We start from the raw sequence: 17,061 nt of genomic DNA, 5'->3' as shown, positions 1-17,061 counted from the left end.
GGCTGCTGATGCACTCGCTTCACAGGTACAGATTGGCCTGCTGGCAGCATCATACCCCTTTAAAAGAAATTTTTAAAAAATCTCCCATTTTTTCAACAGCCAGCAGTACATTGGCCCAGGACAAGCTGACCTAGTTTTGGTCCCTGACACACATAGGTGTCACCAAGCCCCACCAGGAGTGATCAGTAATGCAGAGCCCATAGGAAGCAAAAAAGCAAATGTCAAACTGGGGGTGGGTCATACACAAAGCAATGCCGGACCTCTGCTATCTGCCTGGGTCGTCACTGCCAGGATTTGTTGGTGGTGGGTGGTTTAGGGGTCATAGCTGGTGATGCTCAGGGCTGACTCCTTGCTGTGCTCAGGGATGACTCCTTGCTCGGTGCTCAGGACTGACTCTTGGCTATGTGCTCTGGGATGATTCCTGGCTCTGTGCTTGGGGTTTACTCCTGGCTCTGTGCTTGGGGCTGACTTGACTCTGCTCAGGGCTGACTTCTGGCTCTGTGTTCAGGGCTCACTCCAGGCTTTGTGCTCACTGAGAGCTCACTGGAACACTGTAGAGAGAGCTGAGCCCTCACAATTAGCGGTCCTCTCTCCCAATCTCCATAAAGCTTTTATTTTATTTGTTTTTTGTTTTGTTTTTTTTTTTTGCTTTTTGGGTCACACCCAAGAGTTTTCGAATACAGGCATTTTTTTTCTCATACATTTTTTTTTTAAATTTTTTATTAGTGAGACACCATGAGGCACAGTTGTAGACTTAACAAATTTTTGTGTTTGGGTTTCAATTATACAATGATCAAATACCCATCCCTCCACCAGTGCCCATTTCCCACCACCACTAATCCCAGTATCCCTCCCACCCCCCATCCCTCCCATCCCACCCTGCCTCTGTGGCAGGACAATCCCTTTTTTTCTCTCTCTCCTATTGGATGTTGTGGTTTGCAAAAGAGGCATTGAGTAGAAATCATGTTTGGTCTAACATCTACTTTCAGCATACTTCTCCCATACTGGGAGGATCCTCCCAACACCCTTTATTTGGTGCTCCCTTCTCTATCTGAGCTCCCTTTTCCCCTAGCATGTGTGGCTGGCCTCCAGGCCATGAAGCAAAATTCCTGGTACTAATCTCGGCCATTCTGGGGTGTTAGTCTCCTATTTTGTTACTTTATGTTCCCCAGATGAAGGCAATCTTTTTATGTCCATCCCTCTCTTTCTTTTTTTTTCTTTTTTCTTTTTTTTCCCTTTATTTTATTTTATTTTTTTTTAAAGTTGTAGATTTACAATTTTTTGTGCTTTGGTTTCAATTATACAATGATCAGATACCCATCCCTCCACCAGTGCCCATTTTCCACCACCATGGATAATATCCCTCCCACCCCCATCCCCCCGTCCCCCCTGTCTCTGTGGCAGGGCAATCCCCTGTGTTCTCTCTCTCCTTTTGCATCCCTCTCTTTCTGAGTCATTTTGCTTAACATGATACTTTCCATGTAGTGCCACTCATATATAAATTTCATGACTTCATCTTTTCTAACAGCTACATAGTACTCCATTGTGTAAATGTACCAAAGTTTCTTTAACCAGTCATCTGTTCTCAGGCACTCAGGTTTTTACCAGATTCTGGCTATTGTAAAGAGTGCTGCAATGAACACACAAGTGCAGATGTCACTTTGACTATACTTTTTTTGCCTCTCTGGGATATATTCCCAGGAGTGGTATTGCTGGATCAAATGGGAGCTCAATTTCTAACTTTTAGAGAATCGTCCATACTATTTTCCAAAAGGGCTGAACAAGTCGGCATTTCCACCAGCAGTGAAGGAGTTTCCCTTTCTCGCCACATCCGTGGCAGTACTGGTTGCTTTTGTTTTTGTGGATGTGGGCCAGTCTCTGTGGTGTGAAATGATATCTCATTGTGGTTTTTATCTGCATCTCCCTGATGATTAATGATATGGAGCATTTTCTCATGTGCCTTTAAGCCATTTGGATTTCTTCTTGAGAAAGTTTCTATTCATTTCATTGCCCCATTTTTTGATGCGGTTGAATGTTTTCTTCTTGTGGAGTTCAACCAGTACTTTGTATATCCTTGATATCAACCCCTTAAGATAGGCATTTTTTGTGGTTATCTCTCTCTTGGCATTCCTTGCACAATCATGGAGGTGCTGAACTAGTTGATCATATTCCTTGTCAATGTTGTCAACAACGGCATCTTCCCATGTTGCCGCAACAGAGCCAAAGAGCTCCCAGTTGGTGGTCATTCTGGGAGTTCTCTTCTTAAACTTTGCCATCCTTTCTCCCCGCTCTGTGAAGTAGAATTTTGCACGAAGGAGATGGTGGTCTGATTTCATTTGCAATTTTGGGACAACAGCCTCTGGCAACCACAAGCAAACGTCTGAGATCGCAGTGCAGAGAAACGAACAAGGAAGACCTCAAAGAGAGAAAGCAGTAGTGCTGGTAGATGTGGCAGAAGCCGGGAAAAGCATTCATAACACCCGCCTGTCCTTCACCAACTATAAGACCAAGATGACTACCCTTCGACATCCTGAAGGATTTATCACATTTTTCAGAAGGGCAATGGAGAAGATTATCCATGACTTCTACTCAGATCTCTTTGAAAGACACGTCTACCTGCCCATATACCAAATTCCACAGAATGGATATGTCATTCCCAAAGTTCTCCCTTCCAAAATCCAACACGCCATCTCATTGGTAAAGAAACAAAAAGCACCTGGCCCAGACAAGGTCAGACCTGACACCTGAAGAACCTACCATCAGTACTTATTAACATACTGGCTTGGCTCTTCACACACTACCTGTCTGAATGCAAGGTTCCATCCCAGTGGAAAACCAGCAGGACTGTACTACTGTACAAGAAGGAAGACATCCACAACATTGTCAGCTATTGCCCAATCTGCCTATAGTCTGTCATCTACAAGCTGTTCACTTGAGTCATTCTGAATAGGATTGGCAGAACACTAGATGAAGGACAACCATGCGAACAATCTGGGTTCCGAAAAGGATTCAGAATCATTGACCATATCCAAATGATAACCAAACTCATTGAGGTTTCTTGGGAGTTCAATATGCCTCTCTGTCTAACATCCATTGATTTAAAGAAGGCCTTTGATTCTGTTGAGACGGAAGTGATCATTGAAGCCCTAGCCAATCAGGGCATTCAAACTCAATACATCAGATTCTCCATGAGCTGTATTACAGATTCAATACCAGGATCTCACCATTCTACAAAGAAGTGATAATCGATGTCAAGAGAGGGGTTTGGTAGGGTGATACTATTTCACCGAAACTCTTCAGTGCCACCCTCTAGAATGTCATGTGATGACTGGTTGGGAAGGAATGGGAGTGATGATAGATGGTCGGCAACTACACCACCTCTGCTTTGCTGATTACATCCTTCTAATAACACCAAACATCAGCCAAGTGGCACAAATGCTGACCAACTTCGACCATGAGTATGGAAAGGTCGGATTACAGCTGAATTTCACAAAGACAATGATCATGAGAAACAGTCTTGTTCCTGACGTTCCATGCACTCTCAATGGATTGAACATCTCCAAATGCAGCAGTTATGTGTACCTAGGTCAAGAAGTCAACATGACGAATGACCTGGCACCTGAGTTGCGCAGGAGGAAGAGAGCGGTTTGGAACGCCTTCAAGAGCGTCAAGGAAATAGCTAAGAGGACAAAGTACCTCCAGCTCGGGGCACATCTCTTTGATTCCACTGTTCTTCCTGCATTAAGATATGCCTCAGAGACCTGGTCCCTATGAGAACAGGATGAGAACGCTATTCGGGTCTCTCAAAGAGGAATTGAAAGAGCTATGCTTGGATTATCACACTTCACTCAAATGAGAGAAAGAATCCGAAGTTCCGACCTCTGTCAATGCTCAAGAATCAGGGACACTGTTTTGTTTGCTAAGGCGTCGAAAATTAGATGGACTGGAAACTTAATGAGATATAGAGACAACTGCTGGACTAGAGCCATTACTGACTGGATTTCACGGGAACTCAAAACATCGCATGGTCACCCACCTATGAGATGGTTAGACTTCTTCATCAAGACTCTGAATGATTTGAGGCTCATGTTCTTAGAAAGAGCAGATGCAATTGGGCTACACTAGCATGTGACACGGAAGAATGGAGACGTTACTGGTGCCGCTCGAGCAAATCGATGAATAACAGGATATCAAGTGATCAAGTGATCAAGTGAGTCACACCCAGTGATGCTCAGGGGTTCCTTCTGGCTGTGTACTCAGGAATTATGCCTGATGGTTCTCCGGGGACCCAATGGGATGCTAGGGATCGAACCCGGGTCAGTCGTGTGCCAGGGCAACTCCCTCCCTGCTGTGCTATTGCTCCAGCCCAATGCTGCTTTTTTTTAAACTTATAAAACACTTATGGTGCTTATGGTCACCCTGTATAAGATTAAGAAGGGTCTGTTTATTCTGAGATAGCTAAGGGATTTCATACTTTTTCAATTGTGAATTTATATTCTGTTTAAAAATTGAATAACAAAAATTTAAAATTGTAACAAAAGTTTAAAGTTTTGAGTAACAAAAGTTTAAAGTTCAGTTTAAAAATTGAGTAACAAAAGTTACTCAATTTTTGTAAGAATGCTTTTGCAAGCCCACATTAATTACCTTCTAAAACTCAGCAATCTGAAACTTACCCAATAATGCAAACTATTGGTTTAATTTTTTAAATAAAATAAAATGTAAAAAATAAAACCCAATAGTTTGCATTATTGGGTAAGTTATTATTATTGGGCTGGAGCGATAACACAGCGGTAGAGCATTTGTCTTGCACACGGCCAAGCTGGCCGACCCATGTTCGATTCCTCCGCTCCTCTCGGAGTTCAGCAAGCTATGGAGAGTATTTTGCCTGCATGGCAAAGCCTGGAAAGCTACCCTTGATGTATTCAATATGCCAAACACAGTAACAACAAGTCTCACAATGGAGACGTTACTGGGCCCACTCAAGCAAATCCATGAACAACGGGAGGACACTGCTACAGACCCTTTTTTTTAAAAATTGGTCTCCAATGAAATGTCAAAATTACTTGTTAAAAGCACATAACAATGAAGGTGCAGTGACTCTATTTTTTAAATATAGTAAAGTATCAATTAAACTGGGACGATAGCACAGCAGGTAGGGCATTTGCTTTGCAAGCAGCCAACATGGCTGACTCGAGTTCGATTCTTCCACCCCTCTCGGAGAGCTTGGCGAGCTACTGAGAGTATCTTGACCGCATGGCAAAGCCTGGCAAGCTACTTGTGATGTGTTCGATATTCCAAACACAGTAACAAGTCTCACAGTGTTACTGGGCCCGCTCAAGCAAATAGATGAACTAACAGGAGGACAGACAGACAGACAGATCAATTAAACTAATGATCCTTAACTCAGAAAGTTTTAACAAAATAACTACATACGGTTTCACCTCCAAATATTCTGATTTGATTGGTCTGGGGTGGGTTCTGATAGATATTACTCTTAAGGCACTTGCCTTGGATTTTTCTGATCCTTGCTCAAGTTCCTGGCAGTTCCCTACCACTGCCAGATATGACTCATGAGCACAGAGCCAGAAATAGTCTCTGAGCATTGCTGGGTATTAACCTCACACTTCCCCCAAATAAATTAATTTTTGTGGATGTGATTTCTGTACAGGTATTTCCCTTTTAGTTTAATGATGCTTATTATAATAATCTGAACATATCAATTTAATTTGGTAGGTATTTAGTTTATGGTAAGGAATTGTATATAAATCACAAGTAACTACAAACAAATTCATGTTATTGTATAAAAGCATTTTGCAGTCCTTTACAATAAAAAGGGGATCAAATATTGGGAATGAATAATTAGAATTAATAAGAAGCTGGCTGATAATTAGTAAAAATTCAATAAGTAGATATTTATTTAATATTATTTAGGAAAGGCACTAACTATATTCAAATTGTGTAGGTTAAATAAAATTATAAGCAAACATAAACAAAGGAACCTATAAGCTAGAATAGTGTAGGTGATTCATGTAACATACGTGTCAGTTAATATTTAGAACAGGAATAGTGAATATACATTTAAAAATTATTTTTATTGGGGCAATAATTGGGTAACACACAGTTGTGTTTAGGGCTTACTCCTGACTCTGCACTTAGGGATAACTCCTAGCATATTTGGGGGACCACATACAGTTGGGGATTAAACGGGTTGTCAATATGCAAAGCAAGTGTTTTACCTTCTGTACTGTCTTTCCGGCTCAACTCGTTTTACAACTACTTTAAATTCATACTGTATTTCATGCTCATATTCTAGTATTATAATACTCAATTTATATACCATGAAAAAGTAACATCAATATCACTTCTCTAGTAGACAATGATCTCTTAAATATATGAAATATTTAATATTAATATTACTTATAGTAACTTCTTTATAATATGTTCACTCTTAATTTAAAAGTTCTTTTTCAATGTCCACATATATTTTTGTAATAATATTGAAGAATATCATTATTCAGAAAGAGCTGAGCTATTTGGACCCAGTGAACAGAAATTATTTCATGTGCAGGAGTAACTGCTAAAATGTGTGATAATAATGAGGTCACAGGTGAACAGAGGAGGATGTGATTTCTTCAGGTTAAAAGATTCAGAGATGATATCATTAGAGAGATGGTGTTAAGATAATTATTTAAAGATTTTTATACTTAGGACATGGTTATGAGGGAAGCAAATAATCCATACAGGGGAAAAATTGAAAAGTAAGTCCATAACTATGATGGGACATAATTAAAACTGCGTGATAGCCAGGTCCTAAGATATTACTCATTGATTTTCATCCTAGGATATTCACACTTTTTGGACGCTTTTCCCCATTAGCACTCTTCTCTTTAATTAGGGCTGACCTGTATAGTAACAAGGACACTGCAAAAATGAAGGCTGCTTCTTAAAGGATACTGTAGCTTATGTCTTACTTTCTTGAATCACTTGCTTTGTGCACAGATCACTCCATGGCATAGGTAGTTCATGGAGGCGAGGAACAGAACTCCACCACTAAGAACCAGCAATAAAATTCCATCCATATAGTGAGTGTATGCATGACACACTCATCCTATACAATTAATTCAAATAATCTCAAATAACAGTAGTCCATATCTATTTTAACTCCAATCTCTTGATAAACCCTGAAGAAAAGCTTTCTACTTAGACAGTCTATTCCCCACATCTATCTCCTAGAAAAAAGAAGACTAAAAATATATTGTTTTAAGTTTACTTTTTATTTGTCAATTTTTGTTTTGGGGCCACATATAACTTTGCTCCCTGCTTAGTCCTGACTATGCATTTGGAGATCATTCTTGATGGAGCATGAGGCCCATATGGGGTGCTATGGATCAAAACTGGGTTGGCTATGTGCAAGATCTTACACGATCACGATCACGATCACGACCACCCTGTTGTTCGTCGATTGCCTCGAGCAGGTGCCAGTAACGTCTTCTTCATCCTAGCCCTGAGATTTTTTTTTTTTAAAGTGCCATATTCAAGGCTTTTTCAGGGTTAGGAGAATGAGACCCATCATTGTTACTGGTATTTGGCATATTGGGTATACCACGGGGAGTTTGCCAGACTCTGCCGTGTGGGCATGTTAAATTTGGTAGCCTGCCAGTTTGACCAAATTAAGAATGAGATGATAAGATGTCGCAAGGCCGCGAATGCGGCCGCGCGCTTCCGGGAGCTGAGTGTGATAATCTCTGGATCCTGGCCGTTGTTGGAGTTACACACTATACTATTTACTCAGCCCCCATTTTATTGCTTTATGACACACATTTTGGATGATATTTTATTAATAATAAATCACTTGCAATGGTGATATATACTGTAGCACTGTAGCACTGCCCTCCCGTTGTTCATCGATTTGCTCGAGCGGGCACCGGTAACGTCTCCAATGTGAGACTTTTTGTTACTGTTTTTGGCATATGGAATATGCCACAAGGAGCTTGCCAAACTCTGCTGTGTGGGTGGAATACTTTTGGTAGCTTGCTGGGCTCTCCGAGAGGGATGGAGGAATCGAACATGTCTCAGCAGCATGCAAGGCAAAAGCCCTACCTGAATGGTAATATGTAAAATATAAATTATTTATAGAAACAGATAACTAATAAGTGATTTGCAAAGTAGTGCATAAATTTCTATAGCTTTAATGGAGAGTAATACACTTTTGGTTACAAGATGACCAGAAAAATTAACTTAGTGATACAGTTTTACCTAGACTTAGGGGGAAGACATGGGGGGAAATTGGGCTGTCTGTATTAAGGTGATTGTTTTTCTTTGTAAAAAAAAAGACAGTTGTCTCAGATTAGTGGTTTCCAGTGATGTTTAGGTATAGATTAATTCTATGTATTTAAATTCTATGTGTTAACTCTAGCATCTATTTGAATCATGCATGAGTAACATTTGGTAAGTTCAGTGGTAGTGCAATTTGTAGCATAATGCCGTGAAACTATATTTGCCACAACCAGCTTTTGGTGTTAATATGTTATGGTAATCCATAAGTTGAATACGTTATGAATTGTAGGCATATTACTGCCAAGACAACAAAGGAAACTAACAATTTAAGACACTTGCTTCTTTTTTATTTCAGAGAAAAAAACTTTGGGCTTACTATTGTTAAGTTGGTCATGTTAGTACTAAATTAAAAATAATTCTTATTAAATTATAAGAAAATATCAATAGTATATTTTTTTTAATATTGAGATCTCAGTTATATTTCACTGTGCTCCACTTATTAAAGAAGGGTAAAAGTGAAGTTTCCAGATTCTTTTGCATCATAGACTAAAAAATTGTTGGGAATATGGAAATGGAATAAATGAGGAAGAAAAAAGTACAATGTAAATCTTCATCAGTCACCAGTTTCAAGACATTTTCTCAAGAAGGTTAATGTAAACTGAGTCAGGGAAAATGAGTCACCTGATGGTGAGTAGGAAGATATACTTACAAATCAAATGGGATATAAGATGATTTTCATCAGCATACAATTAAAAGAGAAAATTAGTAGGCTGGTATAATAGTCATAATAGTCAATGGCACATAGGAACCCTAGTTGAACCCTTGCATTCCATGAACCCATAAGCACCATGAGGTGTAGCTCTGGAGGAATCTGGCTATGCTTGCTTGATCTTTGATTTTATTTACTTATTTTTTATTGAAAACCATGAGATACAGTTACAAAGCTTTCATGATTGAGTTTCAGACATACAATGATAAAACATCCATCCCTCCACCAGTGTACAGTTTTCACCACCAATGTCCCCAGTATCTCTCTCCCCACTCCCATTCCACCCCTCCTCTTGCCTTTATGGTAGACAATTTCCTTCTAACTCTCTCTCTACTTTTGGGCATTATGCTTTGCAATATAGATACTGAGAGGCTATCATGTCTGGTCCTTTATTTACTTCCAGCACACATCTCCCATTCCTAGTGATCCCTCCAACTCTCATTGGCTTAGTGATCCCTTCTCTATCCCAGCTGCCATCTTCCCCAGCTCATGAGGCAGGCTTCAAACCATGGAGCAACCTTCCTGCTCTTTGTCTCTACTGTACTTAGGTGTTAGTCACATATCATGTTATTTTATATTCTACAAATGCAGTTATTCTATGTTTGTACCTCTCTTTCTGACTCATTTTGCTTAGAATGATACTCTCCATGCATATCCACTATAAGCAAATTTCATTACTTCATCTTTCTTAACAGTTCTATAGTATTACATTGTGTAGATGTACCAAAGTTTCTTTAACCAGTCGCCTGTTCTAGGGCACTTGGGTTGTTTACAGATTCTGGATATTGTGAAGAGTGTTACAATGAACACACAGGTGCAAATGCCACTTCTATTATGCTTTTTGAGCCATCAGAATATATTCCAAGAAGTGGTATTGCTGAGTCATATGAAAGTTCAATTTATCAATTTTCTAAGGATTGCGCATATTGTTTTCAAAAAAGTCTGGACCAGTCAGCATTCCCACCAACAATGAAAGAGAGTTCCTTTCTCCCCATATCCACCCCAGAGTTCTGTTTTTTCCTGGATATATAGGTTCTAAGATGCACCAGTATCCTCAGGATCTAGCATTCAACTTTTCTGCCCACTTAGTCAAAAACTTCCAGGAGTGACCTCTAGGTCACCTGAGCATTATTTGGGAGGCCAAACAAAAGATAAAAGAAAAAAAAGAAAAAAATGGATAACTATAACCCAAAGAAATCAATGGGTTCACACATGATGTTTGGTTAGCCAAAGAGCAAAAAACTTTATTAAACACTAATAAAAAGTGCAGACAACAGTGGATCCTATCATCTATATTCAATAACATGAATGGAGGACATATATACACTGTATAAATTGTCCTTCTATTGTTCATCAATTTGCTCGAGTGGGCCCAGAAATGTCTCTATTGTGAGACTTGCTGTTACTGTGTTTGGCATATCCAATACATCACAGGTAGCTTGCCAGGATTTCCTGTGCTGGCAAGATACTCTTGGTAGCTTGTCCGGCTCTCCGAGAGGGGCGGAGGAATCGAACCCGGCTCAGCTGGGCTGGCTGTGCACAAGGCAAATGCCCTGCCGCTGTGCAATCTATTAAGTGAAATTGCAGGCATCGAGAATGAAATGAGGTGCCTGGTAAATCATAGTGAATTTTATTGCTCTTATTATGATTAGAGAACCTACACTGACTCACCAGCAACAGGAGACAGGAGGGTACCATTATTTTGTCCCAACCCTCAATCTCCTTCCCTCTCTTGCCCTTCCAGTTTCCTGGAGGTAAGAACAAACTTCTCCAAGTAACTGCTTTGGGGACTGACTTTCATTTAATTTTATTGAGCAACTGGTCTCATATGAAGGGAATAAGCAGAATTCACCCTTTATATCACCCTGTGTTACTTTCTATTTCCCTAGTTGACCCTGGAATTGGTTAAAACAGGAGTTCAAAGCCATGTTGAAACAGAAAGTTTGGCGCACAAACTCAAACCATGCAGTGACAATGGTTGAAAGCCTAGGAGAGATAGACAGGCTATCTCCTGAGAAGCCTGACAGACAGCACTGATTATTATTACTTTAGTGAATTGGCTCTCCAAAAACTTGTGCCATAGATTTGTGAGAAGTGAGTGCCTTTTGTATACCAGGGACTGACATTATTTTGACATTATTCCTGATAATAAATTCAGGAGATGAATATATTCAATCAAAATATTAGATGCTTGTTATAATGAGCAAGAACTGTTACAAGAACTTGAATATTCAAAGTCCAAATGATCAGCATGTTCACCCCATGTGGCCAAACTACATGGGAAACCAAATCATAATTAAAATACTTCTATGTCAATGGATAATGAGAAAAACATAAGAACTGAACACTTACAATCTATATGATCAGAATATTCTTTGTAGGAGGGCAGGCTTACATGAAAAGTTAAATCATGATTAGAGGTGTTTGGTGAGCACAAATTTGGATAAACAGCAGCTGGATTCTTCACATATTCAGTGATGTCTGCTAAGGGAGTCAGAGACTGTTTTATAACTTAGCTAGTGAATTAGAAAATGTCCCCAAACTGAGGCTCTTTCTGAGCTAGGCAAGAAGAGATCCTGGGAGCCACATGTATCTACTTTCCACATCTCTGTTCCAGAGTTTCATGGTTCCATAATGAGTGTTGAGCATCATATCAAGCACATTTCCCACATGATTTCTTTGTACAGGTATATCCTTGCTACCATCCTAAATCCTCATGTCCCTCAACTTTGCTCTTTTATCTATGAAGCTCTTATCACTGTTTTGCACTCTATTCTATTTCAATATGATGATTGGTCATCAACCGCTTTTCTCAAAGATTGCATCTCCCAACAGAGCAGCAGCTATATATTCTACATAGATGAATTCCCATATAACTACATGTTTTATGGATGAATGAATGCATTGGCTATTGAGGCTTGAATGTATGGATGTATTTATTAGGTTACAAATAGACTGAGAGGTAGATATTATTATGTCCATTTGACAGGGCAGTTCTTTCAAAGCTATGAAGGTTATGTCAATTTAAGATCATCCAATTATCAAGTGCACATCAGGAATATGAATCAAGTCTAGAAGATCTAGATCTTTTGCTCACAATTTCTGCTTTATTTCTTTGGAAACATTGATGCATCCAGAAAGGTTCCATTTGAAATTATATTCCCTGAGCCAGAGCGATTGTTCAGTGGGTAGGACACCTGCTTTGCATGTGACTGGCCCAGCCCAGCTCCGATCCCTCACATGCCATATGGTCCCCCAAGCACTTCCAGGAATAATACAGAGCAATGAACCAGAAGAAAGCCCTGAGCACCCCCAGATGTGACCTCCAAACATCCTTCCCCACAAATCGAATACCCCAGAAAATAAAACTAAATTCTTTGAACTCAGGTTTAAAGGAAACTTTTCTCTGTCAATCACATTAACTACTTTTGTGACTTGATCAAGAAGTTGTTAATAACAATTTTAATAGTAAGAATAAGGATATTGTGCTCGCTTCTGCAGCACATATACTAAAATTAGAATGATACAGAGTAGATTAGCATGGCCCCAGCGCAAGGATGACATACAACTTCGTGAAGCATTCCATATTTTTAAGGCCTTTTGCCAGTTCTCCTCAAGCTTTTCCAGGAAATTGAAAAAACAGAAACTCTCCCAAACAGCTTCTATAAGGCACGTATCTCCCTAATACCAAAAGCAAATAAAGACACCACCAACAAAGAAAACTATAGGTCAATATTCCTGATGAACGGATGCAAAGATCCTCAACAAAATAATAGCAAATAGAATCCACTAACTCATCAAAAATCATACACCACGATCAAGTGGGATTCATCCCGGGAATGCAAGGGTGGTTTAACATTCGGAAATCAATTAGCATAATCCATCATATCAACAAAAGTTACTTACTTACTTACTTTCCCCTCTCTCATTATTTGCATATAGGAAGGCCATGGATTTTTGGGCACTGATTTTATAGCCTGCAACTTTACTGTACAAGTCTGTTTTTAGGAGTTTCTTGGTAGAGGATTTGGGGTTCTCGAGATATAGTATCATATCATCTGCAAATAGTGAGAGCTTGATTGTGAACGGGATTATTTTTTTCATGTTACTTTCCCCTCTCTCAATAATGAGAGAGGGGAAAGTAACATGAAAAAAATAATCCCGTTCACAATTGTGCCCCAGAAAATCAAATATCTCTGAATCAGCCTAACTAAAGAGGTAAAGGACCTCTACAATGAAAACTACAAAATGCTTTTCCAAGAAATAAAAGAGGAAACAAGGAAATGGAGACATATCCCCTGTTCATGGATAGGAAGAATTAAAATAGTCAAAATGGCAATACGCCCCAAAGCATTATACAGATTTAATGCGATCCCTATAAGGATACCCATGAAATTCTTCAAAGACATAGATCAAGCACTCCTGAAATTCATATGAAACAACAAACACCCACGAATAGCTAAAGCAATTCTTGGGGAAAAGATGTGGGGGGCATTACCCTCCCCAACCTCAAACTCTACTACAAAGCGGTAATAATTAAAAATAATTAAAGGCAGGTCCATAGACCAATAGAATAGGGTGAAATATCCCTACACACAACCTTAAATGTATGAACATCTAATCTTTGATAAAGGAACAATAAATATGAAGTGAAGCAAGAAAAGCCTCTTCAACAAATAACTGGACAACCACATGCAAAAAAAAATGAGCTTAGACCTAGACCTCATACCATGCACAAAAGTCAGATCAAAATGGGTTAAAGATCTCAACATCAGGCCAAAATCCATAAGATACATCGAAGACAAGGTAGTCAAAACCCTCCAAGATATTGAGGCTAATGGTGTCTTCAAAGACGACACTCCACTGACCAACCAAGTGGAAACAGAGATGAACAAATGGGAGTATCTTAAATTAAGAAGCTTCTGCACCTCAAAAAATATAGTGACCAGAGTACAAAGACAATTTACAGTATGGGAAAGAATATCTACCTAATATTCATCTGATAAGGGTTGATATCAAAGATATACAAAGCAATGGTTGAACTCCACAAGAAGAAAACATTCAACCCCATCAAAAAACGGGGTAATGAAATGAATAGAAACTTTCTCAAAGAAGAGACATGAATGGCTAAAAGGCACATGATAAAATGCTCTACATCACTAATTAACAGGGAGATGCAGATCAAAACAACAATGAGATATCATCTCACACCACAGAGACTGGCCCACATCCAAAAGAACAGGGGCAAACCAGTGTTGGCGCGGATGTGGCGAGAAAGGGACTCTCCTTCACTGCTGGTGGGAATGCCGACTGGTTCAGCCCTTTTGGAAAACAGTATGGATGATTCTCAGAAAATTAGAAATTGAGTTCCCGTTTGATCCAGCAATATCACTCCTGGAAATATATCCTGGAGGGGCAAAAAAGTATAGCAGAAATGACATCTGTACTTCTATGTTCATTGCTACACTATTCACAATAGTCAAAATTTGGAAAAAGCCCGAGTGCCCGAGAACAGATGACTGGTTAAAGAAACTTTGGTACATCTATACAATGGAGTACTATGCACCTGTTAGAAAAGATGAAGTCATGAAATTTACATACAAATGGTACTACATGGAAAGTATCATGCTAAGTGAAATGAGTCAGAAAGAGAGGAACAGACATAGAAAGATAACATTCATCTGGGGGATATAAAACAACAAAATAGGAGACCAACATCCTAGAACAGTAGAGATAAGTTACAGAAGGTTTACTCCATGGCTTGAAAGCCAGCCACACATGCTATGGAAAATGGCAGCTCAAACAGAGAAGGGAACACCAAACAAAGGGTGTTGGGAGGATTCTCCCAGGATGGGAGATATATGCTGAAAGTAGACTATAGACCAGACATTTTTGCCACTCAATGCCTCTCTTGCAAACCTTAGCAACCAAAAGGAGAGAAAGAACAAAAGGGAATGCCCTGCCACGGAGGCGGGATGGGATGGGGATATGGGAGAATTTGGAATGTTACTGGGACCACTGGTGGTAGAGAATGGGCACTGGTGGAGGAATGGGTACTCGATCATTGTATGACCAAAACCCAAGTACAAAACTTGTAAGGTCAACAACTGTACCACATGGTGTTTCACTGATTAAAAAATAAAGAATAAGGATATTTTCTTGGAGTTGCTCATCCAAATAAGAGTTTGTTCCCCAAACTGAGGCTTTTCTAAGTTATACAACAAGAGTTCCTGAGAGCCACTGTAGCACTATAGCACTGTCCTGCCATTGTTCAACAATTTTCTTGAGTGGGCACCAGTAACGTCTCCATTGTGAGACTTGATATTACTGCTTTTGGCATATCAAATATGTCACGGGTAGCTTGCCAGCTTTACTGGGAGCCACATATATCAAATAAGAACTTGGATATAATGTTAGCAAGGAAAGGATTATTACAAGGACAAAGAAAAAATGAGATAATACAAAAATTCCTGTAGATTGTAATGTGAGGATGTGCTATCATAACAGCTCAGAGGCATGGGGAGAAATAAAGCACTGCACTGCACTGTAGCACTGTCCTCCCATTGTTCATCAATTTGCTCAAGTGGGCCCAGTAATGTCTCCATCGTGAGACTTGTTGTTACTGTGTTTGGCATATCGAATATGCCATGGGAGGGTAGTTTGCCAGGCTTTTGCCATGTGGGCGAGATACTCTCGGTAGCTTGCCGGGCTCTCCGAGAGGGGCAGAGGAATTGAACTCATCTTGGCTGGGCTGGCTGCATGCAAGGCAAACGCCCTACCGTTGAGCTATTGCTCCAGCCCCAGGAGAAATGAAATATCATTTAATTGTGTCTCCAGAGTGCATTTTTGATTGTGATTTTCAGGGCAGCAAAGATGATAGTGGTTTCATTTACCATGTAAAGAAAATTCTGCCATCATATGGAGTCATACTAAGAAAATAATTGGGTTTATAGCATTAAGAAAATCCTAAATCTGAAATTATTTTGCTAAGAAGAATCTTCTAAGTGCTATTTCCTAGCACCTGATTTTAGATACCACACATATACTGATGTTTTCCCAAACTATTTTTCCGTTCCAGTTTTTTTCCATTGACATTCAAAGTCTAATGGCACTGTCCTCCTCCTATACCAAATGCCTTATTATCTACTGTGGCCATTTTAGAGCTTTCAAATCCCTGTCATAACTAAAAGGAAAAATTATTTAGTTTATTCCTTCTTTGCCCTTGTTTTGGTGTAGGGGTCACAACAGCAATGCTAGAGTATCGCAGACTCAGATATGGGGGATAGTGCTGAGTATTTAGCTCACAGATTCAAGCACATAAAGAAGAGTCCCATATTACTAAGTTTCATTCTTGGACTCTACAAGTATATCTTTAAATATATCTACTGTATGTCTATTGTCAATATCGTAGTGCCACATCTGTACCAATGCTATTTCCTAGCACCTGATTACTGAATACCCTGCTTACATCCTTCATTCTCACCCATATTGGAAACACAACAGACATCTTTTCAAACTGCAACTCTAGGCATGCATTCTTATTTTTAAAACCTTTTCTTGACTTTCTAGTCTCAGAATTAGAGTCATCCCTTACCATGGCTTATAGACCATGATCTTGCTATATCTTACGACTTTGTGATAGTAATGATTCTGTAGATGATAATGTGATTGGAAAGGAAGTGGAAGTCCTCTATCTTTGGATGTTATGGGACTAATTACCAAGAGAGCACTGTTCAATGCTGATTGATGATTGATGTCTGATTGATGATTCCAGCCAACACCAGAAAAGTCATCTCCACCATATTATCACTTACGTAATCACCAGATATTAAGAAAATTTCCAATTCTGCAGAATGAGTTCAGAAGTAATGCTGTCAATTACATTTTTACCCAAGACACTGTAGAGTCTTGTCCAAATCTTCCTCACTAGAGTTATTCCAGACTATTTGTCTCCTCCTGGGGCTCATATGCTGATGCTGACTCTTAAAAGATCAGAGCAATTTTATTGTCCAGAA

The 17,061-nt window shown here is 39.5% G+C and overlaps 1 protein-coding gene and 1 non-coding gene across 3 annotated transcripts in view; one reads left to right on the top strand and one right to left on the bottom strand.

The window, feature by feature from the left end:
* The window catches only part of MACROD2 (mono-ADP ribosylhydrolase 2), a 2,391,823-nt gene that overhangs the window by 363,679 nt on the left and 2,011,083 nt on the right, over nucleotides 1–17,061 (bottom strand). The gene's annotated exons all lie outside the window — the stretch shown is intronic.
* Nucleotides 12,532–12,638, top strand: LOC130030807 (U6 spliceosomal RNA). The gene has a single exon (XR_008793490.1). It is a non-coding gene; the product is annotated as a U6 spliceosomal RNA (small nuclear RNA).

The sequence above is a fragment of the Sorex fumeus genome, unplaced genomic scaffold (genome assembly GCF_029834395.1).
Source record: "Sorex fumeus unplaced genomic scaffold, SorFum_2.1 ptg000044l, whole genome shotgun sequence".
Taxonomy (NCBI): Eukaryota; Metazoa; Chordata; class Mammalia; order Eulipotyphla; family Soricidae; genus Sorex; species Sorex fumeus.
The sequence above is the reverse complement of the archived record's forward strand: the minus strand, read 5'-3'. Positions and strand labels throughout refer to the sequence as shown.